Here is a 27,610-nt window from a genome sequence, read left to right as displayed (position 1 = left end):
TTAAAACTGCCAAATATATAAATTTTCTTTGCTTTCTAAATCTGAGTTGCATTTAGTCTTTAGATATGACTTAAAATAGAATTAAAGAAAGTGAAAATGAAAGCATTAATAATCATCTAGAATATACTTTCATTTACTTCAGTAACATTTTTATTTGAACAAGGGATTTAGTATTTTATTTCCCTTTTAGCCAAATAATACAGTTTTCTCAGAAATGTAGCTTCGTTACATTCATTTGTTGAATCAAAAGTGCTCTGATTTGTTTTTCCAATGAACCCTGTAAGAACAGAAGCATTAATCTACTAAAAAAAAAACTCTAACTTGGCTCTCCCAAAGTGCTCCCGTATTGACTTGTGTGACTGTCAGTCACACTTGAATGAAGCTCACGACGCTAATGAGAAATCAAAATCATAGGCTTATCCCCAAAGGATCTGTTAACTTCTCTCAGAGAAGCAAGGGTCTCTTCACACAGATCAGTCTTATGTTCCTGACCACCTCAAAAAGTATTGGTCCCAGAAGGACAGAGCACAAGAATGTGGCTGACCCATCAATAACATCCATGTGTTTTTTTTTTTTTCTCCGTCTGTAAATTGAACTGATTTACAGCTAGGTACACACATAGGGAACTTAAAATAACTATCTGAAACATTAGGATGATTAGCATCAAGTAATAGGTAAAACAGTGGGGGTGGGGAGGAACACATATGCTCAAGTGGGAACTTGTTCTCTGCATTTCAAAGATACCAGTGCAATATTCTTAAAACCTGACTCTTTTAGTCAATATGTCTAAGTGGTTTCATTGTTTATTCTGTCAATTAAATAGAAACAAAGATCTAGACACAGTAGACAGTTCAAAAGATTTACATTTTAAGATGAAGTACATAACAGAATATTTATGAAAGACGGCTTCAAAATAGTTAATGTGAGTACCTATCAAGGATATGCAAGTAAAATGAGATCCCATGTTACAACTGCCAAATTAGCATGGATATTTTAAAAAGCATGATGATCAATGCTGGTGAATATGCAGTGATAGGCACCCATAAACACTGCTGGATAGAATGTAGATTAGGAATTAATAAATTAATAGTAAAAACCACTACGGAAAGCAACTATTCAGTATATCTCAAGAGCCTTCTAAACGCTCATACTCCTGACCTAGTGATTCTACTTACAAAAAATTTCTACTTTCAGGAAAATAGGGTAAAAGTTTTATTTGTAAGGGAAAACATTATAAGATTTAAAAGTAGATATCCAGTAAAGAGGAATTAATAACAAATTATGGTAGATGAAGAGAATTTTTAAATCTATGGCATTTTTTTTTATCCATGGTATTTTTTTAATGAAATTCACAAAGTTTTTCTTACAATTGGAAAAGGCTTGTATCAATGTTAACGGAGGAAAAAAGTAGGCTATGAAACCATAAAAGCATAATCTCTTTCTGAACTTACTCTTTCTTACATTTGATAGTAAAATTCAGTTTCTCTGATTTAACCAACCAGTGACATTCTCTGAAACACCCTGAAATTTACCCTTTGGTTTTTCCCATTCCTGGTTTCCTTTTCCAGCCCTTCTCTACACTCTTAGTCCAGTGCTTAATTTCCCTTTTAGCCAAACAATACAGTTTTCTTAGAAATGTAGCCTCATTGCATTCATTTGTTGAATCAAAAGTGATCTGATTTCTTTTTCCATCCTTGTCTTAGTGTTAATCTGCCAAACAGGCATGTAAAATATAAATAATGTTTCTTACATCTGTATTTTTTTCTTGTTTTTCTTGTTTGTTTGTTTATTTGTTTTGAGACAGAGTCTCACTCTGTTGCCCACATTAAAGTGTAATGATGCAATCTCAGCTCACTGCAACCTCTGCCTCCTGGGTTCAAGCAAGTCTCCTGCCTCAGCCTCCTAAATAGTTGGGATCACAGGCATGTGACACCACACCCAGCTAATTTTTTGTATTTTTTTTTTTTTTGTAGAGGTCTCAAATTCCTGACCTCAGGTGATCCACCCGCCTCGGCCTCCCAAAGTGCTGGGATTACAGGCGTGAGCCACCACACCAAGCCTAAAAACTACACCTGTATTTTTAAAAAATCTTGTATACATAAATAATTTTGTTTATCCTTTATAAATTAATTGTCCCTTTAGATTTAATATTTGTTGGTTTTCTGAATCCTAAAATGATGCCCTGTTATATTAAAATGGAAAAATACAGAAATGTAAAAAAACTGAAATAAAATCTCATATAGTTCCACCATATAAAGACAACTTTTAGTAGTTGAGAAAATTTTTTTCTGGTCTTCATTATTTGTCAAGGTTAAAGAGTTGAAAATAACTGGATCTTGTGCCTCTTAAACTCTATTTTCCCTAAACAAAAAATAAGAAAGAAGAAAGAAATAAGAATAAGAAAGAATGTATATTTCATTTATAATCTCATCAAAACGAGATAGCCTAAAGATTTTTTTGGTATGTTTCCTCTCCTTTCTAATCTGTGTTTATGTACATTCATGTGTATACATACATAATATATATTACAAACTTAAGATTATGCTCTCAGTACAAGTTTATAAACTAATTATTTTATGAAAATTTTCAAACACGTAAAAAAGTAGGAAGAATAATATAATGAATCCCTTTGAACCTCCACCCAGCTTCAACATTTATTGAAACATTTCTACCTCCAGATTAATTTGAAGCAAACATCAAATCATTTCATTCACAAATATTTCTTCATTTACATCTAAAAGATAAGGACACTTCTAAAAAATATAATGACAATATCATTGTAACATCTCACAGTTTTCATTTAAATGTTTTAATATCATCAAGTATTCAGTGTTCAAATTTCTCCCAGTTGTCTCATGTTTCTTATAGTTAATTTGTTCAAAATTGAGATCCAAATAAAGTTGCATTTTTTGATATGTGTCTTAAGCCTCTTAATCTTTTGCTCCTCCCTCCTTCTCTTCTATTTGATTTGTTGAGGCAAAATTGAGTTGTTTGTCCTATAGGACCGACCTTCCTTCCTTCCTTCCTTCCTTCCTTCCTTCCTTCCTTCCTTCCTTCCATCCTCCCTCCCTCCCTCCCTTCCTTCCTTCCTTTTTCTGTTTTTGAGACAGGGGCTTGTTCTGTCACCTAGGCTGGAGTGCAGTAGTGCAATCAGGGCTCAATGCAGCCTTGACCTCCTGGGCTCAAGCGATCCTCCCACTTCAGCCTCCCGAGTAGCTGGGACTATAGACACAAGTCACCACGCCTGGGTAAGTTTTTTTTTTAACTTGTACAGATCGGGTCTGATTATATTTTCCAGGCTGATCTTGAACTTCTGGGTGCAAGCAATCCTCCTAACTCAGCCTCCCAAAGTGCTGGGATTATAGGTGTAAGCCATCACGCCTGGCCCATAGTGTGAATTTTCTAATTGTAACTCCTTTAGTGTAATTTAATATGTTTCTTTATCTTCTGTATTTTCTTATTATTTAGATACATAGGCTTGATCAAATTCTAGTTTGATTTTTGGCAAGAATATTTGATATGTGATAATGTAGGAGACAAGTATCTGCTTGTTAATCTTTTTGTAAAGTTAGTCATCATTAATGATCATTCCCTAACTGCATTATTTCACTAGGGATTACAATATGATGATACACTGTCATTTCTGTGTCAATTATTAGCTGAAATATTCTGTAAAGAGGAAGTTCCTATCATCAACTATTGGGTTACCCTGAGGTACAATTTATACATGAGAAATGAACTAGATGCTTAATTCATTCTCTGTATTTACCAGTTTTTAAAATAATAAGTTGGTTTCTTTGCATCTTCCAAAAGTACCAACAGAGGTTTTTTTTGTCTTAGAGTATCAATCTGAGCTGACTAAAACATATTTACCATGCATCTATCCATTACAGATGTAATTCATGCTCAAGCTGTTCCTCACCTCTTTGTTCAACGGCAGCATCTTCAAGTTTGTTCCTGAGTCCCTTTTGACATGACTTAGAAGTCTTTTATACTTACTTTCTGATGTGACAGAGAACTCAGCAAAAGGTTATTTTGTTTGTTTGTTTGTTTTTGAGACAGGGTCTCACTCTGTCCCCCAGGCTGGAGTGCAGTGGTGCCATCATGGCTCACTGCAGCCTCAACTTCCTAGGCTCAAGTTATCCTCCTGTTTCGGCCTCCCAAAGTTCTGGATTACAAGTGTGAGTCACCTTGCCCAGCCAAAAATGTTATTTTTAATGGCTGCATCGTATGCATATACTATTATTTATTTAACAGGTCCACTGTTTTGGGGAAGGGGCTTTATATAATTTCTAATGGTTCTCTACTATAAATACAGTGATGCACCAAATAATGACATTTTGGTCAATGGTGGGTATATATGATGGTATATATGATGGTGTATATACATATGTATATATACCATCTATATATAGATGGTAGTCCCATAAGATTATAACGGAGCTGAAAATTTTCTATCATCTAAGTGATGTAGTAACTGTTGTAATGTCTTTGCACAATGCATTACCTTTTCTATGTTTAGATACACAAATAATTACCATTATATTCCAGTTGCGTATAGTATTCAGCATAATAACATCCTATACAGGTTTATAAGGCTATAACACATATCCTAGGTGTATAGTAGGCTATATCATCTAGGTTTGTGTAAGTGCACTCTATGATGATTGCACAGTGATAAAATCACCTGATAATGCATTTCTCAGAACTTATACCATCGCTAAGTGACACATAACTATACTAAGCTATTTTATAGAAATAGTGTGCATAGGTGACTGATAATGTACTTATAAATGTTTTCTCTATTATTTCTCTATGTTTTCTTTAATATTTCTGTATTATTATTTAATGTTTAAAGAAAGGTAGCCGGGTGCAGTGGCTCATGCCTGTAATCCCAGCACTTGGGGAGGCTGAGGCGGGTGGATCACTTGAGGTCAAGCATTTGAGACCACCCTGGCCAAGATGGTGAAACCTCATCTCTACTAAAAACACAAAAATTAGCCAGGCATGGTGGTGCATGCCTGTAATCCAGCTACTTGAGAGGCTTGAACCTGGGAGGTGGAGGTTGCAGTGAGCCGAAATCACGCCACTGCACTCTAGCCTGGTTAACAAAGCGAGACTCCATCTCAAAAAAAAAAAAAAGAAAGAAGGTAAGGCTGGTTGACTGGTCTATTTGTGGTCTGGCCTATAGACCAGGGTACATCATTCAGTCATCACAGATATCTGCCTCTAGGGTGGGGCTTGCAAACAATGAATTAAAAAGTGGAAACAAATGTGATATAAAAACTCTGGGAGATGGGGGCAAATACATATTTAGGTTCCCAACACTCATTAGTCCCTGAGGATATTCTCCTTCTTGAAACTGTAATCCCTCTCACAGTCCCTGGACAATTCATTGCTCACCAAGAGGATAAGATAGGCCTTAGTGGGAGTATGGTAAATGGAAAATTTTTATTGGTAAACTGTATTGGAGGTGGCCCACTTTTAACTACACAAAAGGTAATAAAAGGAAAGTCAGTGTCTCCCAACCACCCAAAATTGCCTGTTTGGCCAGTTGGAAATAATTGGACTAGCTAAATGTTAAAAATGAATTAAGCCATCTTACAAATACATATAATTGTTATACATTTATTTTATTTTACTTTGGAGACAGAGTCTCAGTCTGTCGTCTAGGCTGGAGTGCAGTTGCATGATCTCAGCTCACTGCAGCCTCCAAGTCCCGGGCTCAAGTGATGGTCCTGCCTCAGCCCCCCAAGCAGCTGGGACTATAGGCACACATCACCACGTCTGACTAATTTATTTGTATTATTTGTAGAGACAGGGTTTCACCATATTGGCCAGGCTGGTCTCCTGGGCTCAAGCGATTGGCCCGCCTCAGCCTCCCCAAGTGTTAGGATTACAGGCATGAGCCACTGCACCTGGCTACATTTTAAAGTACTAAAAGTTTTCTTTAATTTCTGAATGTGATACTTCTAATTCTGATTGACATATCATACAATCTGCCTCTTTCCCAGAACGTTTGAAAACTATTTTTCTAAAATTGCTGGGCATAGGCAGCAACTCTTTTCTTTTTTTTAAGTTTAATTTTATTTTAGGTTCTGGGATACAAGTACAGGACATGCAGGTTTGATACATAGGCAAAATTGTGCCATGGTGGTTTGCTGCATATATCAACCCATCTCCTAGGTATTAAGCCCCACATGCATTAGCTATTTATCCTGATGCTCTCCCTCCCCCCGCTCCCCTACCCCCAACTGGCCCCAGTCGTGTTGTTCCCCTCCCTTTGTCCACGTGTTCTCATTGTTCAGCTCCCACTTATAAGTGAGAACATGTAGTGTTTGGTTTTCTATTCCTGCATTAGTTTGCTGAGGATAATGGCTTCTAGCTTCATCCATGTCCCTGCAAAGGACATGATCCCATTCCTTTTTATGTGTGTATAGTAGTCCATGGTATATATGTGCCATATTTTTTTTATCTAGTCTATCACTGATGGGCACTTGGGTTGATCCCATGTCTTTGCTATTGTGAATAGTGCTACAATGAACATACACATGCCATGTATCTTTATAATAGAATGATTTATATTCCTTTGGGTATATGCCCAGTAATGGGATTGCTGGGTCAAATGGTATTTCTGGTTCTAGGTCTCTGAGGAATCACCACATTGTCTTCCACAATGGTTGAACTAATTTACATTCCTACCAACAGTGTAAAAGTATTCCTATTTCTCAACAGCCTCGTCAGTATCTGTTGTTTCTTGACTTTTTAATCACCACTCTAACTGGTGTGAGACAGTATTTTATTGTTGTTTTGATTTGCATTTCTCTAATGATTAGTGATATTGAGCTTTTCTTCATATGTTTGTTAGTCACATAAATATCTGCTTTTGAGAAGTGTCTATTCATGTCCTTTACCCACTTTTTAATGGGGTTTTTTTTTTCTTGTAAATTTAAGTTCCTTGTAAATTTTGCATATTAGATCTTTGTCAGGTGGATAGATTGCAAAAATGTTCTCCCATTTTGTAGGTTGTCTGTTTATTCTGATGATAGTTTCTTTTGCTGTACCGAAGCTCTTTAGTTTAATTAGATCCCATTTGTCAAGTTTTGCTTTTGATCAACTCTTTTCTTCAGGAAGAAAATGAAGTTGTAATAGCAGTCTCCAGAAGTAACCCAGCAATGATATAACCAAGTCATCACATACTTTCTTTATTTACTCAGTCTATATGGTCAGGTTCTGTGAGATAAAGGTGTTATTGGTCAAAACTCATTAAGTGAAATTAGTTAAAATTCATAGGTACATTAAAAAAATAACTCTTACCTCACAGAACAGTTAACATTCACCCTTCAAATTATAGAGGACCTCAAGCATCAAATGCTTAAGCAGAATGCAGAGTGTGCTTGGATTTGTGCAGTTTCCATGACACTTATAGTCTACCATGCCAAAATAGAAAACTGATATAAATGCATTTCAGTAGGCAGTTATGTTAATTTCCCATTCTTTTATTTTATTTTTCTTAATTATAAGGTGAGGGTTGTGTGGATGATTGTAAGGATGATTACTGGATGTACAGGATGTCCAGTTAAATTTGAATTTCAGATAAACAAGGAATAATTTTTTAGTATAACAAATATTGTATGGAACACACTTATTTTAAAAATTATTCCTTGTTTATCTAAAATTCAAATATAACTGAGTGCCATGTCCTGCATTAAATCTAGTAACCCTATGAATGAGTAGAGCAGAATGATGAGTGATCTTTGAAAATTTTTTTTAAAACAATATGTCTTACAGAGTAACACTTCTCAAACTGTAATATTCATACAAATCACCTGACTGCTTGTTAGAAAGCTATATTAGTCCATTCTCACACCACTAATAAAGACATACCCAAGACTGGGTAATTTATAAAGAAAAAGAGGTCTAATGGACTCACAGTTCCACGTGGCTGGGGAGGCCTCACAATCATGGCGGAAGGCAAAGGAGGAGTAAAGGCACGTCTTACGTGGTGGCAGGCAAGACAGCGTGTGCAGGGGAACTGCCCTTTATAAAACCATTTGATCTCATGAGACTTATTTACTGTCATAAGAACAGCATAGGAAAAACCTGCCCCATGATTCAGTTACCTCCCATTGGTTCCCTCCCATGATATATGGGGATTATGGGAGCTACAACTCAAGATGAGATTCAGTGGGGACACAACCAAACCAGGATCTGAGATTCTGCATTTCTTTCTTTCTTTCTTTCTTTTTTGAGACAGAGTCTTGCTCTGTTGCCCAGGCTGGAGTGCAGTGGCACGATCTTGGCTCACTGCAAGGTCCGCCTCCCAGGTTCACGTCATTTTCCTGCCTCAGCCTCCCGAGTAGCTGGGACTACAGGCACCCACCACCACACCTGGCTAATTTTTTGCATTTTTTAGTAGAGATGGGGTTTCACCAAGTTAGCCAGGATGGTCTTGATCTCCTGACCTCGTGATCCACCCGCCTCGGCCTCCCAAAGTGCTGGGATTACAGGCTGAGCCACCGCGCCCGGCCTGAGATTCTGCATTTCTAACAAGCTTCTGTTTGATATTGATGCTGCTGTTCCATGGACCACTCTGCAATGCTGTGGTGGATATCTGTTTTGGGGGGAATTTTTGTTTTTGTTTATGTTTTCCCAGCTGCCTAGCATCTGAACTGTCTAAGCTTAGAGAATGCACTGGTATGTGGGTCTTAGAAGGAAGTAAAGCCTGATTCTCACTTTCTAGAAACTGATAGAAGTTGAAACATAGTCACTTCACCATCCTCCCCTGCAACTTGGATTCAGGTGCATGAGCTACCCTCCTCTAATCAGAAGCACCTGCATGACTTTGAGTCAGGAACTAATAACACAAAGGAGCAAGGATAGCAGTCAGTTCTCTCTCTCTTGCAATGGTGCAGTTGTGGCCAAATTGAGTTCCCAAAGCAGTGGTGTTGGTGGAGAAAGGAGCAGAGTCTAGCATGTCCAGCAGCATTAGTAATAGTAATCTTCTCACTGGACTGCCTCTGCAGCATTATTTTGGACTTTGGTCTTTGCTGCACCACTTTGAGCTTGGTTCTCAACTCACATAATGATTCTGTGGGCTGTCCAATTCCTTTGCTACTAAATCGTACAGGATTGATTTTTGTTGCTTGAAACTAAAAACCCCAGTGAGGCCAAAGGGTCTGCCAGAAACTAGTTGGCTTGCACAGCCCTGTCAGATGGCAGTATGTTTATGGAATGCCACCTAGGTCACCACACAGCATGATCTTTGCCTCACAGAGTGAGGAGGGTTCACAGAGAGAGGCAAATGCCCTCTAGGTGGAAGGGTACCTATTTCCTGGCATACATTTCTATACCTCCTCTGAAGAGGAGGTTTCCGACAATGACTGCTTTTGGCTTAATAGGACTAGATTTATATGCTAACCCTGTCACCAACTAGTTATGTGAGTTTGGGCAAATTACTTAGCCTCTATGAGCTCCATTTCCTTGGCTGTGAAAGGGAGTTAAGACATGTTTTTATTATTGGATTTTTTCACATTATACATGATTATTTTACAACTTTTTTGAAGTATAATTTACATATCATAAAATTCACTCATTTCAAGTGTACAATTCAAATACTTTTAGTAAATTTATTGAGGTATGCAGCTATTATTCTAATCCAATTTAAAAGCATTTTCATCACCCCCAAAAGATCCTTCATGATCATTTATAGTTAATCACCATCCTCACCCCTGGCCCAGGAAACACCAATCTGCCTTCTGTCTCTATATATTTTCCCTTTCTGGGCATTTTATATAAACAGAATAATACAATTATAACTATTTTTTACACTAGCTGTTTCTGCTATACAGACAGTCCCTGATTGACAATGGTTCCACTTAGGATTTTTTGACTTTATGATGGTGCAAAAGTGATTTACATTCAGTAGAAATTTTACTGTTGAGTACCCATACAACCATTCTATTTTTCACTTTCAGTACAGTATTCAATAAATTACACAAGATACTTAGCACTTTATTATAAAATAGACATTGTGTTAGACAACTTCCCCCAACTGTAGGCTAGTATAAGTGTTCTGAGCGTGTTTAAGGTAGGCTAGGCTAAGCTATGACATTCAGTAGGTGTATTAAATGCATTTGTGATTTACAATATTTTCAACTTAAAATGGGCTTATTGGAATATAATCCCTTCATAAGTGGAGAAGCATCTGTATAGTGAGTTTCCTAAAAGCCTATGTCTCTATATCTAACTGAATTGTTTATCTACAAAAGGCATAGCACAGTGTTTTATATATAGTTAAGTACTCCAGATAAGAAACAAAACACTGATACTTTTCCTATGAGGTGGTTGTGGTGAAGATTAAATAAATCCATTAGACTTTTGCTACTCCAAGTGATATCAGCATTACCAGGGAGCTGGTTAGACATGTAGTCTCAGGGCCCATCCCAGACTTAGTGAATTAGAATCTGTAGTTTCACAAGATCCTCAGGTGATTCATAGTCTCATAAAAGTTTGAGAAGCACTGTTATATTGTAAGTTCCTTGAGGGCAGGGATTATGTGTGGCACATAGCATGTTCTCAGTAGTATTTTTTGTTGGAATAAATGAATGGTGCCACATAAGAAAGCATTGTGTAAACTTAAGTCTTACATACACAGGACTTTAAGTATAGGACTTTAAGTCCTATGTACACAGGATTGTGAAAGAACAGCAATATAGATTTTGGGCTTAACTATAAAATCTTTTAGAGAAAGTTTGGACTGGCACTTACAGTCCTAGTTTACATATTGAAGCAAGTATATTTATTTTTCTTATATCTGAGTGACAATTCCATAGGAAACCCAGTTTTTGATAGGAAATATAATAGTCCCTTAACTGAAATTGACTTTATAGTGAATTTATTAGTATGACATTTAATTATGAAACTTCTGAAGATTGACAAAGAAAATTTATTCGGTTCCATTTTCTGTAAGAGATAAGACCTTGATGAACAACTAAGAAGCTGATGTCAGGCTTTAAGGGACAGGATTGGTAGATGTTGTATAGTTATTATCAACCTCTAACAAGGAAAACCCATCTAGTTTTCCACTTACAGTGTTCCAACTTGAAATGCTTTAATTTATTCATTTAATCATTCTTCAAATCATCAAACATTTATCAAATTTGTCACTCTGTGATGAGTGCTGTGCCAGGACTTTCTGATGGATTGCAAGGTACAATATTCTTGAGGAGTTCCATATCAATACAATGACGATACCTTTTCAACTACATGGGCTAACGATAGGCTTTTTATGATTTATGAATTCACGAATGTTAAAGTCTTAAAATGCTATTAAAATTAAACCACATTGTTTATATATTTAGCAAGTCTATTGAAAAGGGTAAAGTTATCTTTTCCAGATAAATCCAGTCTATATGGTTAACACTTACAGAATAGGAATTGCTTGTACTTAAGGTTGTTCAAGGAACATAAGAGGGGTATCCTGGCAATTTCCCATTTACACCTACAGGTCCATTTTTTACCCTATTTGTCTTGCATTTTACTGGAAGCTGAACTCTACAGACTGTGCCACACAAGCCCTCTGGTTTCTGGATTGGTCAATAGGAGGTACCAAGAGAAGTTTGGAGGATGGGAAGAAAAGAGGACAAGTGTTTATTCCCCAGTCCTTTGCTGGGCCACATTTCGGCAGTGACTGTTTTCTTTATTTATAGTAACAGCCTTTGTCAGGCATCCCTTTCCGAGCTACAGCTCTTACAGGGTTCCACTAATAGCTCCCCTCGCCTGTTCCTTCAAGCTTAAGTTCTCCCATTGTTGCCAGTCCTTAAGTGCTTTACCATTCCTTGTTGGTTCCTTAACCACTTCCATCCCTCTATAAATTATCCCTTTATTAAACTCTCGTTACCTTCGTAGAGTGTGCCATCTTTAGTAATAAAAGAAGAGGCCATAAATCAGCTAGTATCTAAGGACTGCCTGCTGAGTTGGCACTGTTAAGACATATAATACATGATCTTGCTCTTGAGACACTTACAGTCAGCCCAGTGAAGGAGATAAAACCAACACATGTGAAGCAATTAGGAAACACTACACATTGGTATCTAATGAGACACTCCGTTTGTTTGCCTCTTACTAACCATTCACCCTTCTTCTGACAACCATCGCCTGATTTTCCTCTTCTGTTACTTCAGTCAATGTCTTTTAGGTGGAGTAAACTTCATTTTCAAAAACATTAATGACATGAATCAGCTCTGAGCTACTGGATTCCTCTAGCCACATGTCCCAATCAGAGCCAATGAAACGTAAGAAGACTATTGCTGGCACCTGTGAGAAGGAGGCATGCACTCTTCCACTGAGATTGCTAACAGTAAGGATTATGTAAACTTGAGCTGTCAGCAGCCACCACATGGAGCCTAAAAATGAAGCCAACACACAAGACAGAGTCAAGAGATGAAAAGAAATAGAATTCTAATGACATTGCTTAAGCCCTTGGATCAAACTATGCCTTAAGCTAAATATATAACTAGTTTTTCACTAAAATAGCTCTAACAATTCATAAATTGGTACCAGGAGTGGGGATTAGTAACAGAAAGATCCAGAAATGTTGAAGTAGTTGATTCAGATGAGGCCTCATTGGTATCAGGCTGGGACTTGAATAGCAAAGCAGTAGGTTAAACTGACACCTGTTGTATAGGGGGATTCAGAACATGTGCCTATCAAGGATAAAATGTAAAAGGGCCTGTTGTTAAAAGGTCAGATACTAAAATCTATCAACTATTACTTGTTAGTTTTTAGTAATGTCCTATAAGAAAGACTCAAACTTAGGACTGAGATTGATTTATCTAAGGCAGAGAGAAGATACCACTTTGCTACAAGTGAACATTTTTGCTTAGAGGCTGCAATAAAAGATGACAGAAACATCAATAATCTGGAGCCATAAAGGGTTGAAAAAGCCCCAAGAGAATGTTAATGTTAATGAAAGCAAGAATGGATAAGATTGGCACTAGGGAGAAGTCTTAATACACTCAGGCCTCTTTCAAGCAATTCCTGCCAGCTGAGAAAGGTAATAGTTATTCAATTCTACTCCCTTCACCACCAGCTCACTCCCTCCCCTTGCATCACTCCCTCCCCTTGCAAACCTAGTGGCTATTGTTTCAAATTGTTATCAGGCAGAAACCAAAATAGAGGCCTTTAAGTTAGAATACCAGGGCCTATTACTAAAAGACAAAAATGCTCAGATGAAAATCTAGATTCAAAGACTGAAGCTTAAAAAAATCCTCTGGCTTTGGGATTGCCCCCCCATGGAATTGGCCAGATGCAAATAGACTAGAAGTTTACTAAGAATTAAAGAAAACTGGGCCAGGCGCAGTGGCTTACGCCTGTAATCCCAGCACTTTGGGAGGCCGAGGCAGGCAGATCACCTGTGGTCAGGAGTTCAAGACCAGCCTGGCCAACATGGTGAAACCCCGTCTCTATTAAAAATACAAAAATTAGCCAGGTGTGGTGGCATACACCTGTAATCCCAGCTACTCAGGAAGCTGAGGTGGGAGAATCGCTTGAACCCAGGAAGTGGACATTTCATGAACCGAGATCACACCATTGCACTCCAGCCTGGGCAACAAGAGCAAGACTTTGTCTCAAAAAAAAAAAGAAAAAAGAAAAAAAAAGAATTAAAGAAAATTGTACTGTGAGAGAAACCCTAAGTGTGGAGAAGAAAGGCTCGGTTACTTAAGCTTAACACAATAGATATTTATTTTTCACTTTTGTAAAGTCCAACATCAGTGCCCCTAAGTAGCAGGTGGTCTTCTACAAAATCATTCAACTACCCAGACTCCTTCTATCTTATGGCTCTACTGTCCTCCAGGTCTTAGAGACCTCTCCGTGCAGCCAGAAGAGGGAAAAAAAGACTGGCAAAGGCATATCTACTACTTAACCAAATTGGCTAGAAGTGGTACACATCACTTTCACTCATATTCCAGCAGAGATAGTCATGTGACTTCAGCAACATTAACAAGGAGGCTGGGAAATGTAGCCCCTGGCTAGGTAGCTAGTTCTCAGCAACAATTGTATACAACAGAAGAGCTTCACAACTCTTGGATGGCAAAAGCTAATTATCTTTGCCTTAGGAAGTGATTTTTCAATTCCCACTAGATCAGGAAGGAGAATGCTGAAGAGGTGTAGTCCCTAAAGGATTCTCCTCCCCATTGTCCGTTACAGAGGTAACCATGGAGGAACAGTGAATGAGAGATCCTCCAAAAATAGAACATATGGCAGCCAGATTGGTTGATCAAAGAACTTTCTCCCCTCTCATGTTAGGAAGCCCTTGCTATCCCTGTCTAGTAAGATATGACATATGCTATGAATTGGAGACATTTTGTGTTTGTCATTATTCATATTTCCAAATAAGAGTTTTCATTGCAGTTGTTCTTTTTTTCTGTCATTATATATTAAGTATTTTCTAGTTAATTTTATCATATATCCTTAGGTTACTAGGCCATGAAGAACTTTATCAAATTGCTTTATGATAGAGAGGCATGCATATCACCTTACTATCCTGGACTTGGAGTTATTCGTAGGACCTAGATGTGAGTACATTTTGAGTGGTAAAAAAAAAAATGTCATTACATTGAGTAGCCATAGATATCAGTGAAGGCATATGTAGGGAAAGAATGTTTGGAGATCTCAATAAAATACCAGGGATGTGTGTGTGTCTGCTGTTTCCATTACCCAGGACACATCTGCTCTTTTTCTGATAACCATACCCCTATTTTAAGTCAAATCATCTGTGCCATTCATGTGTTACCGATAGACACAACTCCTGGGATGGGCTTGTGAATCAGTCCAGGCCAATCTGAGCATCTCATTCTTTTGGCAACACTGATTGGCTGACAAAAGAATGGGCGCTTGACCTTTGTTGGTAGTGAGGATGGTCTGGAGCTTCTGGTTGCTCATTTGTGGAATGAATGAAGCAAACAGCAGAGGAGAGTGCTAACATGTGCGGGAGAATCTGAATCTCTCTCTCTCTTTTTTTTTTTTTTTTTTTTTTTTTTTTTTTTTTTTTTTGAGACAGAGTCTTGCTCTGTCACCCAGGCTGGAGTGCAATGGTGCGATCTCAAGCTCACTGCAACCTCTGCACAGGTTCAAGTGGAGAATGTGAATCTTGATATAGTTGGAACTCTTCGCCCAAGTCATATCTAACAGAACTATCTTCAACTTTTCAGGTATGTGAGAATACATTCCCTTCTCACTTTACACCAATTTGGGTTGGATTTTATGTCACTTGTAACCAATGGATCCTTACTGAATCAAATACTAAGTTATGTGAGGATAGATCCATAAACAAATACATATAGGAATGAGTGAATATAAATATACTTCTGGGGAAAACCTAACTAAAATGGAAGTGGTAGACTGAGGAGTAGTTCACAGGGTAGAAGGGAAATAGACTAGGGAAAGAGCTTGAAATTCATTCAGGGCCGGGCACAGTGGCTCATGCCTGTAATCCCAGCACTCTGAGAAGCCGGGGCAGGTTGATCACTTGAGCCCAGGAGTTCAAGACTAGCCTGGGCAACATGGCAAAAACCTGTCTCTACAAAAAATAAAAAAAAAATTGCCGGGTGTAGTGGCACATGCCTGTGGTCCCAGTTACTCAGGAGGCTGAGATGGGAGGTTCACTTGAACACTGAGAGGTAGAGGCTGCAGTGAGCTGTGATCACACCATTGCACTCCAGCCTTTGCACCTAGGCAACAGAGTGAGACCCTGTCTCAAAAAAAAGAAAAATAAATTCAGTCAGAAGAGTTTAAATTTAACAAAATAGAAAATTTAGCCATAAAGGTGCTGAAGCACAAAGAGATGTGCTAAGAGTGAAGATTCAAAAGAATTATTCCGGCAAGTTAGATTGGAGTAGAGCAAGAAGGAAGTCGGAAAGGTTATGTAGAAACTGCTGAACTAATCCTAGCTGGCAACATTTAAGGGCTTAGACAGAGACCCTGAAGTAGAGACAGAGGAAGGGATTTGACATGAGGTATTTTAAAGGATAAATCGAAGGCCCTGAGATGACTGGTTAAAAGAAATAAAGGAAGGAATGGGTAAAAAATGACATCTATGTATTCAGCTTGGGTGGCAGAGATAGCAGTGGTATCAATGAGAAAGAAGGGAAGTGATTTTGGAAAGACGAGATTATGAGATTGGTTTTTGGACCTGTCGAAACCGGAAGATGGCAAGATGTCCAATTAAATACGTTGATGAGATAAAGAGGCAAATATACAAGTTGGGGGCAAAAAAGGTAACATTAAAGATAAGGATTTGCACAGAAGAAACACTTGAATCAATAGTTGTAGATGAGTACAAGAGGGTGAGAGAAAAGCAGAAATAAACACTGCTAGACCGGGAGGAAAAAAAATGGTGTCTCTGAATGAAATGAAATGTAGTGTCTGGTGGAGACACAGGAAGAATATAGGACACTTTAGTGCATACAAAACTTAGAGAACTTTCAAATTATGTTAAAAGTAAATACCAAGCACGCACATACTCATCACCCCATCTCCAGCCTTATTTCCAATTGTTTTTCTGGCTTACTGCACAGCATTCACACTGGCCTCCTTTCTACTAATTCAAACTCACCAAACTGTCTCTGGCTGCAGAGCCTTTGCACTTGCTCTTCCTTCTGCCCAGAAACTTCTCCCCACCCCCCACAACCCCAATGTTTGCTTAGCTTTCTACCTCATTTCATCCAGACCTCTGTTTAAACATAACTTCCGCAAAGAGGCCTTCTTCAATCAACTTATCTAAAATATAAAATAGTGTCCAACTCTCATCTGCATCCTTCTTTGTCCTTCTGCTCTGCTTTTTCTTCATAGCGCTTTTCCCTACATGACATTATACAATTGTGTATGATTGTAAATGTACTATTTCCCCCACTGGAGCAACTGTAATGAGGTTCCAAGACTGCATTCGTTTTACTCACTGATGTATGTCTGATAAGTAGAACAGAGCCTGGCACAAACAAAGCCTTCAATAGGAGTTTCTTTCATGATGAATGAGTGAAATGCGGTAATTAAGATGAAAAGAAAAAAAATCACAAGAGGTCCGAGTCTAAGTCACAATTCCTAGAACATGCCTGTCATTTCACCCCAAAACTCGGCTTAAGGCTCTCACTCTGGCTGCACCTCCTCAAGGGGAAAGGAATTAAGGGAAGTTTGCTACTGCCAACGCAGGGACTTGGGATACGTTCCTGGATGATAGTGGTAAGAATGCTGTTTTCTCCAGAATTACTTCGTTAGTAAGAGACATGTCCAATTCCAGACTTCACAGACTTCACTCACTTCTCCAGCTGAGCTCCAAGTGGAGCTTTGAGAGAAAAACAGAAGGGTGATGGCTGGAAGACTCAAGGCTTCCAAAGTATTCCTCTCCTGAGTATCAGCAACCAGGTGAATCTCACAATGAGTATGACAACTTGGAAGGGGCAAGAGTCACGTGCTTGAGGGGAAAGGGCACCAGGGTGCAATCTCTGTTAATCCTTCTCTATAGCCAGCTTCCCGCTGCGGCCTGTACAGAAACAAGCACGCAGGCACTTAAGGGGACAGTGGTTTCACCGCGTCCCTCCCGGCGGCGGCTCCCCACCTTTCCCTCCTCCCCACATGCCCCTCCCAGGCTGCAGGCTCGGCAGCCGACTTCCGCTGATCCCGGCTGGAGGGAGCCCGGAATCCAATTACTCTTCCCTAGGGAGCGCAATCCACCCGTCTGGCCGCAAAGAGCGGAGCCGGGGTCGGAGAGCCGCAGAGGCCGACCCTGCTCCGCCCGCCCCCACTTCCCGCCGCCCCAGCCTCGGGCTCGGCAACCAGGGTGGGGCGAGCAGAGCCACGAAGGGGCGCGCGGCACTGCCGCCGGGACTATTTGTCCTTCCGCGCGCGGCCCGGCACGGCACGGCGCGGCGCGGCGAGAGGTCCGCGGCGCTGCAGCCCCGGCGCCGACGTCGGCCGGGCTGAGTGGCAGGAGATTAGCCAAGGGCTTCCCCCGCCGCGCGTCCTGGCCAATCGGCTCCGCGGGCGGTGCTCGAGGGACGCGTACACGCACTTTCCAGAATCCACGCCTCCCAGTAACAGCCTCCAGCCCCGCGACGCTGCTCTTCCGGCCCCCTTTCTCCGTCGGGCCTGCTCCGGCTGCGAGCTTGGACCCTGGCCTCTGGCCTGTGGGCTTTTGCGTGCTGCTCCCTAAAGTGACAGGGAAACGGGGCAAGAGGTCCAAGGGTTCCGTAGGAGAAGGAGACTTAGTATCTGTGGCTCTCCCACCGTCCCGGCTTTCCTAACCGACTGGGGAGTGAAGCTCTAGAGATGGATCTTCGGGAGGAAAAAACTGGACCTCTCTTCGGGTTCTTTAGAGTTTAGGTGAAGAACTCTTTCAGTACCATTGAGTGTTCTCTAGTAAGAGGATCTTAGACTGATGGGTTTCTCGCTTGCTTTAAAGCTGTGGTGAGAGTACTTCATATATCCTTTCCTGTCTGCATCTGGGGGAAGGAAAAAAAACAACACTTTTTACACATTGTCAGGCCGCAACGCAACTGACATACATGCTGGAAGGAGAAGATGTTATGTTATGCCTTGTGTCCACTTCTGAATCACATTCTCCTGAGATGTGGCTGACCCTTAGGCCCATGGTGTTCTTGAATGTGATTGACATACGTGTTTAGCAAGCTAGTGAGAGAGAACCAGGGAAATTGCTATCAAAACAATTACATACAGGGACATCAGAAAAAAGGCTTGAGACCACTGGGGAATGAGGGACCATCCCAGTTCTGCAACGGATGCCCTCGGGGTTGGTGGCCAAGTCAGATCTTTGTGTCTTGCTTCTTCGTAGCATACTGAATAGAACTATCTTCACCACGCTCACTATTTCAGTGTGTTATAAAAACAAGGTGAAAATGTTGAAGGTTTTATTTCGGGTGGAGGGAAGGTGGTGCCGTTGAAAGGCACTCTCTGAAGGGAAGATTCTGTAAAAGGAAGCCATTTTATCTGCCTACAATTTGGTCATTTCAAAGAAATTCAATATACATGTGTTAAGACTATATGCTGAGTTGTGTGCTATGTGGTCTTCATAAGAGTTATAATCTAGTAAACCCAGCTAACTCCTGCATTCTCAGATGGTTTCCCATGTCTGTGCCAGTTTCCATCCCTAAATTCTGGCCATTTTAATTCCCTATTTCTGCTCAAAGGCTACAAAGCATTGCTAGATACAGGTACAGAACGGTACTGTGGTGGGAGCTCCCCAGTTGAGTGTAAACTGTGGCTGTAGTCCAGACGTGTGATGTATCTGTGGAACTGATGGCCCTAGAAGCCAATTGACTGGAGCGATTGAGGAGCCTCCTGGGACAGAACAATCTTTGAGGAAGAAGGAGCCAGACACACTGAGCTTGAGCTAGGAACAAAGACAAAGTCTTGGGAAGGGAGAGGTCCTTTTGTATTCAGCCTTGTGTCCTGACCCTTGTCTGAATCCAGTAGGAGTTGGGGAGGAGGAAGAAGATGGAAGGAGGCTGTAAGTGAAAACTGAAATACCTGTGTCAGACTTTTTAACTTCCAGATTTCACATTCATAACACATGCCCTCACTTCCTCCTTTAGTAGAAAAAAAAATCAAGGTATCAACAAAAGTGCAAACAACAGGAAACCTGACTAGAGGTGGAAGTATGAAAAATATGGAATTTATTATCTCATAAAATAAGTTTGGAGAAAGGTGGTTCCAGTATTGGTTGGTCAGATAACTTAGGGAAGTTGTCCAGGATTGAAGTGGGATTCTTCTTTCTGCTCTTCCATCTTCACATGATAGTAATTTCTCCTGTCATGGTGCTTCATGGCTAAACGATGGCGTCTGCTTGTCTTGATGTCAAATACAGTCGGGCATCCAGTAAAGTAGCAAAGTATAGGGATACTATTTCTCTCTCTCCCTCTCTCTCTCTCTCTGCCTCCCTCCCTCCCTCCCTCTCACAGTAAAGGAAGGGAAACCCTTTTTAGAGGCTTCTAGCAGAACTGAGTCCCACTGGGCAGAATTGTGTCACACATGAATTCTAAACTGATTATTTGTAAGGGGGGGTGACACTAATCGTAATCTACTCCTCATGCTGGGGAGAGAAATTACCCTTTGTGAACACATGGAAGGATATAATCAGAAAAACATCAAATTTTGCCTGAAAAAAAGTGGCTATGGCTTAGGCCCCAACAAGTTCCTTAATTTTTCCTTTCCTCTACCTCAGAATGTTTCTATATCTACTGTTCTTCATCACCTCCAAATTGTTCTATTTTTATCCATCCCCTCCCCTCCCCTCTCCTTCCCTTCTCTCCCTCCCTTCTCTCCCTTCTCTCTCTCCGTTCTCTCTCCCTCCCTTCTCTCCCTTCTCTCTCTCCCTTCTCTCTCCCTCCCTTCTCTCTCCCTCTCTCCCCTGTCTTCTCTTCTCTTTCTTTTGGCAAAGGGTCTGGCTCTGTTGCTCAGGTTGGAGTGCAGTGGTGTGATCATGGCTCACTGCTCACTGCAGCTTCAACCTCCTAGGGTCCAGTGATCCTCTCATCTCAGTCTCTTGAGTAGCTGGGACTATAGGCACAAGCCACTATGCTCAGCTGATTTAAAAAACTTTTTTTTTTTGGGCCGGGTGCAGTGGCTCATGCCTGTAATCCTAGCACTTTGTGATCCACCACCAAGACGGGTGGATCACAAGGTCAGGAGTTCAAGACCAGCCTGGCCAAGATGCTGAAACCCCGTCTGTACTAAAAATACAAAAATTAGCCAGGCGTGGTGGCACACATCTGTAATCCCAGCTACTCAGGAGGCTGAGGCAGGAGAGTCGCTTGAACCCGGGTGGCAGAGGTTGCAGTGAGCCAAGATCGTGCCACTGCACTCCAGCCTGGGCGACAGAGCAAGACTCCATCTCAACAAAAAAAAAAAAAAAAGGAAATTTCATAGAGACAGGATCTCCTTATGTTGTTCAGACTGGTCTCAAAATCCTGGGCTCAAGCGATCCTCCCACCTTGGCCTTCCAAAATACTAGGATTACAGGTGTGAGCCACCACACCCAGCCATATTCTTTCTTTACTCCCTGAATAGAGAGGTGAACCAGCTCCATTTCAAGACCTGGCCTTCCATCTATCTGTCTTCCTAAGATCTTACTCTTCTCCTAGCCCATCACAGTGGTTAGGGGCTAAAATACATGCAGGCTGTTCTACCTGGCACTGTGTTATTAAGAATCAGAGGAGAGCTGAAGCACCTTTGGTTGTTCCAAGAGAATTCGGATTGAAAACTGCAAGAACGTATCCAGATCTTATTGGGTGGGATTGGGGAGGATGCGGGGAGATGGGAAAGGGCATCTTTTCTCCCTTGGTTCTATACCTGGGGCTTCTCCATTGGCTCAGCAATGTGGGAGTCCCATTGGCTGAATTGGGAGAGGGTGAAAGGGAAGCAATATGGGAGTCCTTGTCCCCTGGAGATTGAGTCCGACTCTATTTCTTTGAATCACATCCTGGAAGAACTCTGATAATGGCTTGGCTTGAACCTGAAATGTGTTCCATTTTTTCCTTATATTTATTCATTTCTTTCATTTAACAAATATTACCTGTTGACTGTTTTCCAAGTACTGTGCTATGTGCTAGGGAGACATTGGTGAGTAAGCCAAAGTGGAGTTTACTTTTTGGTGGGGGAACTCTGTTTCTTCACCAGTCTTGGCTTGAAATTCCAGGTTATCTCACAGAACTAGAATAAAAAGTAAACCTAAAAGCAAGACTGAGTCATTAACTCTATGCAGCATAACCTATGTTTTAATCCTTCACAAACAACTACCATTATTAGTACAAATTATTTTGGTTTTTACACAGCTCATAATGTTTCATATCTTTTCACTGAGGCCATTGTTTCAAACAATTACAGTTTCCAACAAGATAAACACCATGTAGGGCAATGCACTTGTGGTACAATATGCTTTATTAATAACATGGCTTGTCAGCTGAGCAGGCGAGGCTATGGATGGATGATTACAGCAGAAATGGAGTCTGTATCTGATGCAAGTGTATGTATCATCCGAGTTGTTACCCTATCTCTGCTCACAGTCAGGAACCTGTCAGATCTTATTCAGCAGAATGGTTTGTAGATGCATTGAAAGGAGATAAAAATATTTACTGTTACCTACCTTCCTTTGGCTACACTTGCCTGAGGATGTAGAGTAAAATAAAATTTGAATTTTTTTAACGTTTCAAAATGCACCAAGGTTTGTTACATCCACTTTCATTTTTAGTAGAAAGTACATTCTCCAAAAAAGTGCTACACTATATTGAAATATAAAACTGCTTATATATTTCCTACTAATAGCCGTTCTGCTTCAGATGGTATCATGGACCCTTGGTGTCTAATTTATCTTGACAGCATCTGAAGTGGAAGTAAACCAATTCAGACTGCAGGTTCTGAAACGTAAGTCAGAGAAGGTGCACGTAGTAGAAGTGAAATGAGAGCATTTAAATGAAATATTAACCCAAGTCAATCTGAATGAATTCCCCTAGCACCTTGGTCCAAGAAAGAAGCTGTAACCATTTTAATCAGTTGCCCCACTTATGACCAAGTGCATCACCCTAAGAAGTCAGTTAATTCATCTCTGTGTTTTTGTGCCCTTATTTTTACAAGGTTAAAATCTCTAGTGCCCCTGTACTTGGAATTCAGGAGAAAAGAGAGTTATACTCTTTCTGAAATGTAACTGATAATTATCAATCAGATATCAACAGGAATTTATTGAGCCCCACACCTACCCATCATTATATACCCAGGAACTAGCAAGCAGCTTACACATAAATGCTAAAGAAATCTTTATTGCATGAGTGAATGAGAAAATAAATCAATAAGTCACCTACTGTGTACCAGATTCTATAGTATAACAGACATGAAATACATTCCTACCTTTAAGGAACTAATCATCTATTGAAATGAGATACATATAAATACAAATGTACTTAACAATTAAAGTATTAAATGCGAAATAAATGTTATACTCCATCATCTTCAAAGTAGAATTTCCAAATTCTCAGTGCTGTGAATTCTTTCCTAAAGTTGCCCCATTGCTTACGGTTTTGTTGCATAAAAGTGTTAGAAGATGTTTAATCAAATACTTCTAAATATAGAAATGTTTCATTAGGAAAATATTCTGTAGGGTTTATATTCTTTTTATATTTTAATTAAAGTGTGACATTGACATTCATACAGTAAAATGCACAAATCATTACCCAAATAAAAATATAGAACCAGAAGTCCTTTCCCCCATGACCTTTCTCAGTTAATTCCCTTTTTCCCCCGACCCCCATAGGTAACCATTATTCTGACTTCCTCCATAGAGCAGTGTAGCCTATTCTTGAAAGTTGTATAAATGGAACTACACAGTATGTTCTCCTTTGTGCCTGGCTTCTTTTGTTTAACATTGTACCTGTATGATGCATCCATTAGCAGTTCATTATTTTTATTTGTTGCAAAAATGTTATTTTCAAAGTGGTCTGTGGACCTCTTAGGGTTCATGAGAATTTTCGGGGGAGACTCTATGAGTAAAAATTATTTGGATAATAATTTAGGATTTTATTTATGTATTTATATTTATATTTTATTTTATTTTACTTTATTTACTTTTTGCTCTCTCGCCCAGGCTGGAGTGCAGTGGTGCCATCTCAGTTCACCACAACCTCCATCTTCCAAGTGCAAGCTATTCTCCTGCCTCGGCCTCCCGATTATCTTGGATTACAGGCATCTGCTACCATGCCTGGCTAATTTTTGTATTTTCAGTAGAGATGGGGTTTGACCATGTTAGTCAGGCCGGTCTCGAACTCCTGACCTCAGGTGATCTGCCAGCCTTGGCCTCCCAAAGTGCTGGGATTACAGGTGTGAGCCACTGCGCCTGGCCAGATTTTATTTATTTACCTTTTTCAGTGCATTGAGGTCTAAAAGCAATGATGGTTAAAAGTGCTGGCATATTAGCACGAATATTTTCTTTCCTTAGGTTTATACTTTTTGTGTCCTCTCTGGAATATCTTTGTCTAACCCAAAGACACAAATATGTACTCCCATGTTCTTTTTCTATAAGTTTTATAGTTTTAGGTTTTACATGTAAGACAATGATCCATTTCAAGTTAATTTTTACATATGGTGTGATTTTAGAGTAAACAGTCCTTTTTTTTTTTTTTAATTTTGGAGGGGATGTCCACTAAAATTGTTCCAGCACCACTTACTAAAAAGGCTACTATTTCTTCCTCTCACCATTGAATTACCTTGGCACGTGTGTCAAAACTCAGTTGACCTCATACATATGGGTCTATTTCTAGACTTTGCAGCCTGCATGATTAATCTGTATATCTATCCTTTTGCCAATGGCACAATTTGGGGAGAATTGTTATGTTAATAATTTTGAATCTTTTGGTCCATAAACATGGTATATATCTCAACATATTTGTATATTATTTTATTTCAATGTAAATATCTTTTGTTAGATTTATTTAAAATTATTTTATATTTTTGGTATTATTGTAAGGGCAATTGCTCCTTAAATTAAATTTTTCAGTAGTTTGCTGTTAGTATATAAGCATATACATTTTAATGTTTGCCTTACATAGATTTTTATATATTAACCCAGTATCCTGTGACCTTGGGAAATTCACTTATAGATTCTAGTAATTGTTTTCTAGATTCCCTGGGATTTTTGCATTAAAAATCATATCATTTGCAAATAGGGACAGTTTTACTTCTTCCCTTTTGATCTTCTTTGCATTTATTTTTCTTTCCTTCTTATAATGGTTAAGACCTCCAATACAATGTCGAAGAGAATTTTAGAATAGTGGTCATGGTATCTTTGCCTTGTTCCTATTCTGGGGGAAAATAATGCAGGCTTTCATCATTAATTATATTGTACTTATTTTATAGATGCCCTCTATTCATTTGAGGAAGTTCCCTACTATTTCTGATTTGCCGTAAGTTTTTATCAAGAATCAATATTGAATTTTTGTGAAATGCATTTTCTGTATCTATTGAAGTGATCATATGGGTTTTCTCCTTTTTTTGTTAATATATTGAATTTCATTTATCAATTTTAAAATGTTAAACTAACCTTTCATTCCTGAGATAAGCCCTACTTAATCTTTAAGTGTTACTCTTTTAATATTCTATTGATTTGATTTATTAGTATTTTGTTAAGGATTTTGCCTCTATGTCAGTAAATGATATTGAGCTGTAAAATGTAAATACAATCTTTGTCAGGTTTTGCTATTAAGCTTATGTTACTGCATTAGTTTGTAGAGCTACTATAAAGAAATGCCACAGAGTGAGTGGTCTAAACAATGTAAATTAATTTTCTCACAGTTCAGGAGGCTAGCAGTCCAAGATCAAGGTCTTAGCAGGTTTGGTTTCTCCAGACGTCTCTCTCCTTGGTGTGCAGATGGCTGCCTTTTTGCTGTGTCCTCATGTGGTCTCTTCTCTGTGTATATATGTGCCCCTGGTGTCCTTCCCCTTATAAGGACGCTAGTCATATTGAATTAGGGCCCTACCCTAATAGCCTCGTTTTAACTTAATCAGCTCCGTAAAGACCTTATCTCCAAATATGGTTACAATCCGAGGTGCTAAAGGTTGGAACTTCAGCATACAAAGTTTGAGGAGGCACAATTCAGTCCGTAAAAATTAACCTCATAAAATGAAGTGGATGGTGTTTTCTCTTCCTCTCTTTTCTGAAAAACATATCCTCCCCTCTTCTCTTTTCTGGAAAACATTTGTGTAACTTTGATGTTTTTACCAGTGAAACCATCTGGCCCTGAAGTTTTCTTTTTGGGGAGGTTTTTCATAACATACTCAATTTGTTTATTAGATATAGGCTTATTCAGATTTTCTGTTTTTTTCTTGTGACTATTTTGGTGCATTGTAATAGTTTAAATGTAATAGTGCATGCTAATAGTTTAAAACCATTGTATTGTTGAATTTGTTGGCCTAATGTTGTTCTCTTATTATGCATTTGATGTCTTGCTGGGCATGGTGGCTCACACCTGTAATCCCAGCACTGTTGGAGGCCAGGGTGGGAGGATCACTTGAGGCCAGGAGTTTGAGTCCAGCCTGGGCAACATACCAAGACCTTGTCTCTACAAAATGTTTTTAAAATTAGCTGGGTGTGGTGGCATGCTCCTGTAGTTCCAGGCACTTGGCAGGCAAGGTGGGAGAATTACTGGAGCCCAGGAAGTGGAGGCTGTAGTTAGCTATGATTGTGCCACTGCACTCCATCCAGGAAGACAAAGTAAGACCTTATTTCCAAACAAACAAACAAACAAACAAACAGAGCTTTCTCAAACTCTTCTTATTTGAAATGTTATACCTTTTAAAAATAAGAGGGGAAAAAAATCAAGATTCATCTGATTATTCTGGATGCTTAACTTTTCCATATAAATTTAACAATTAGTTTGTCAATTTCTACAAATAGTTTGCAATTTTGATTGAGAGTGCAGTTAGCCTGTAGATTAGTTTTGTGGGAATTGCCACCTTAACAATTTTACATCTTTAGATCCATGAACATTGTATGTATCTCCATCTATTTATATCTTCTTCAAATTCTCTTGTCAGTGTATTGCTGTTTTTAGCATACATATCTTGCACAAGTTTGTTGGGTTTATCCCTAAGTATTTTACATTTTTGGTGGCATTAAAAATGGTACTGTTGTCTACATTTCAGTTTCTAGCTGTTAGTTTAATATATTTTTATATATTCATATTATATCCTGTGAACTTTCTAAACCCATTTATTAAATCTAGCAGCTTTTATGTAGATATTTCTGGGATTTTAATGTACATGATATGTTACCTGTGAATAAAGACAGTTTTATTTCTTCTTTTTTTTTTGAGATGGGGTCTTGCTCTGTTGCCCAGGCTGGAGTGCAATGTTGAGATCTCAGCTCATTGCAATCTCCATCTCCCTGGTTCAAGCAATTCTCCTGCCTCAGCCTCCTGAGTAGCTGGGATTACAGATGCCCACCACCATACCTGGTCAATTTTTGTATTTTTAGTAGAGATGGGGTTTCACCATGTTGGCCAGTCTGGTCTTGAACTCCTGACCTCATGATCTGCACACCTCAGCCTCCCAAAGTGCTAGGATTATAGGCGTGAGCCACCATGCCTGGCCTATTTCTTCTTGTCCAATCTGCATGCCTTTTATTTCTTGTCCTTTTTAAAATTTCTTTTTCTTTTCTTATTGCATTATACTAGATTCTCAAGTAAAAGCAATGAATGAAGACATCTTTGCCTTGTTTTTGGCAATAGGAAGAAAAACATTTAGTCTTTCATCATTAATCATCATATTAAAAATAGGTTTTGCTTCATCTTTCATGAGATTGGGGAATTTCCCTTCTCTTCCTAGGTTGCTGAAATTAGTACATGTCTTTAATATTCTATGTGACGAAATGGGAAGTACATGTGAAGTACTATTGCTGCATACAGAAGTATGACGATTGCCTCAAGAAAGCACTTGTGTGATTGAGTAGTGAAGTGAACTGATTACTTCTTTTTTACGGAACATTATTTTTACTTAAGATAACCAAGGACAAACTATGACTACTTAGACTTAAGTATCTGGCAGATATTTT

General features: G+C 39.3%; 1 long non-coding RNA gene across 1 annotated transcript in view; it reads left to right on the top strand.

The window, feature by feature from the left end:
• LOC119628040 (uncharacterized) overlaps positions 1-27,610 on the top strand; it is a 90,428-nt gene that overhangs the window by 11,533 nt on the left and 51,285 nt on the right. The window contains exon 3 of the long non-coding RNA XR_005244333.2: positions 15,065-15,215. This is a non-coding gene — a long non-coding RNA (uncharacterized lncRNA). The remainder of the gene's footprint in view (positions 1-15,064; positions 15,216-27,610) is intronic.

Source organism: Chlorocebus sabaeus, chromosome 26 (genome assembly GCF_047675955.1).
Source record: "Chlorocebus sabaeus isolate Y175 chromosome 26, mChlSab1.0.hap1, whole genome shotgun sequence".
In the NCBI taxonomy this organism is placed as follows: domain Eukaryota; kingdom Metazoa; phylum Chordata; class Mammalia; order Primates; family Cercopithecidae; genus Chlorocebus; species Chlorocebus sabaeus.
The sequence above is the reverse complement of the archived record's forward strand: the minus strand, read 5'-3'. Positions and strand labels throughout refer to the sequence as shown.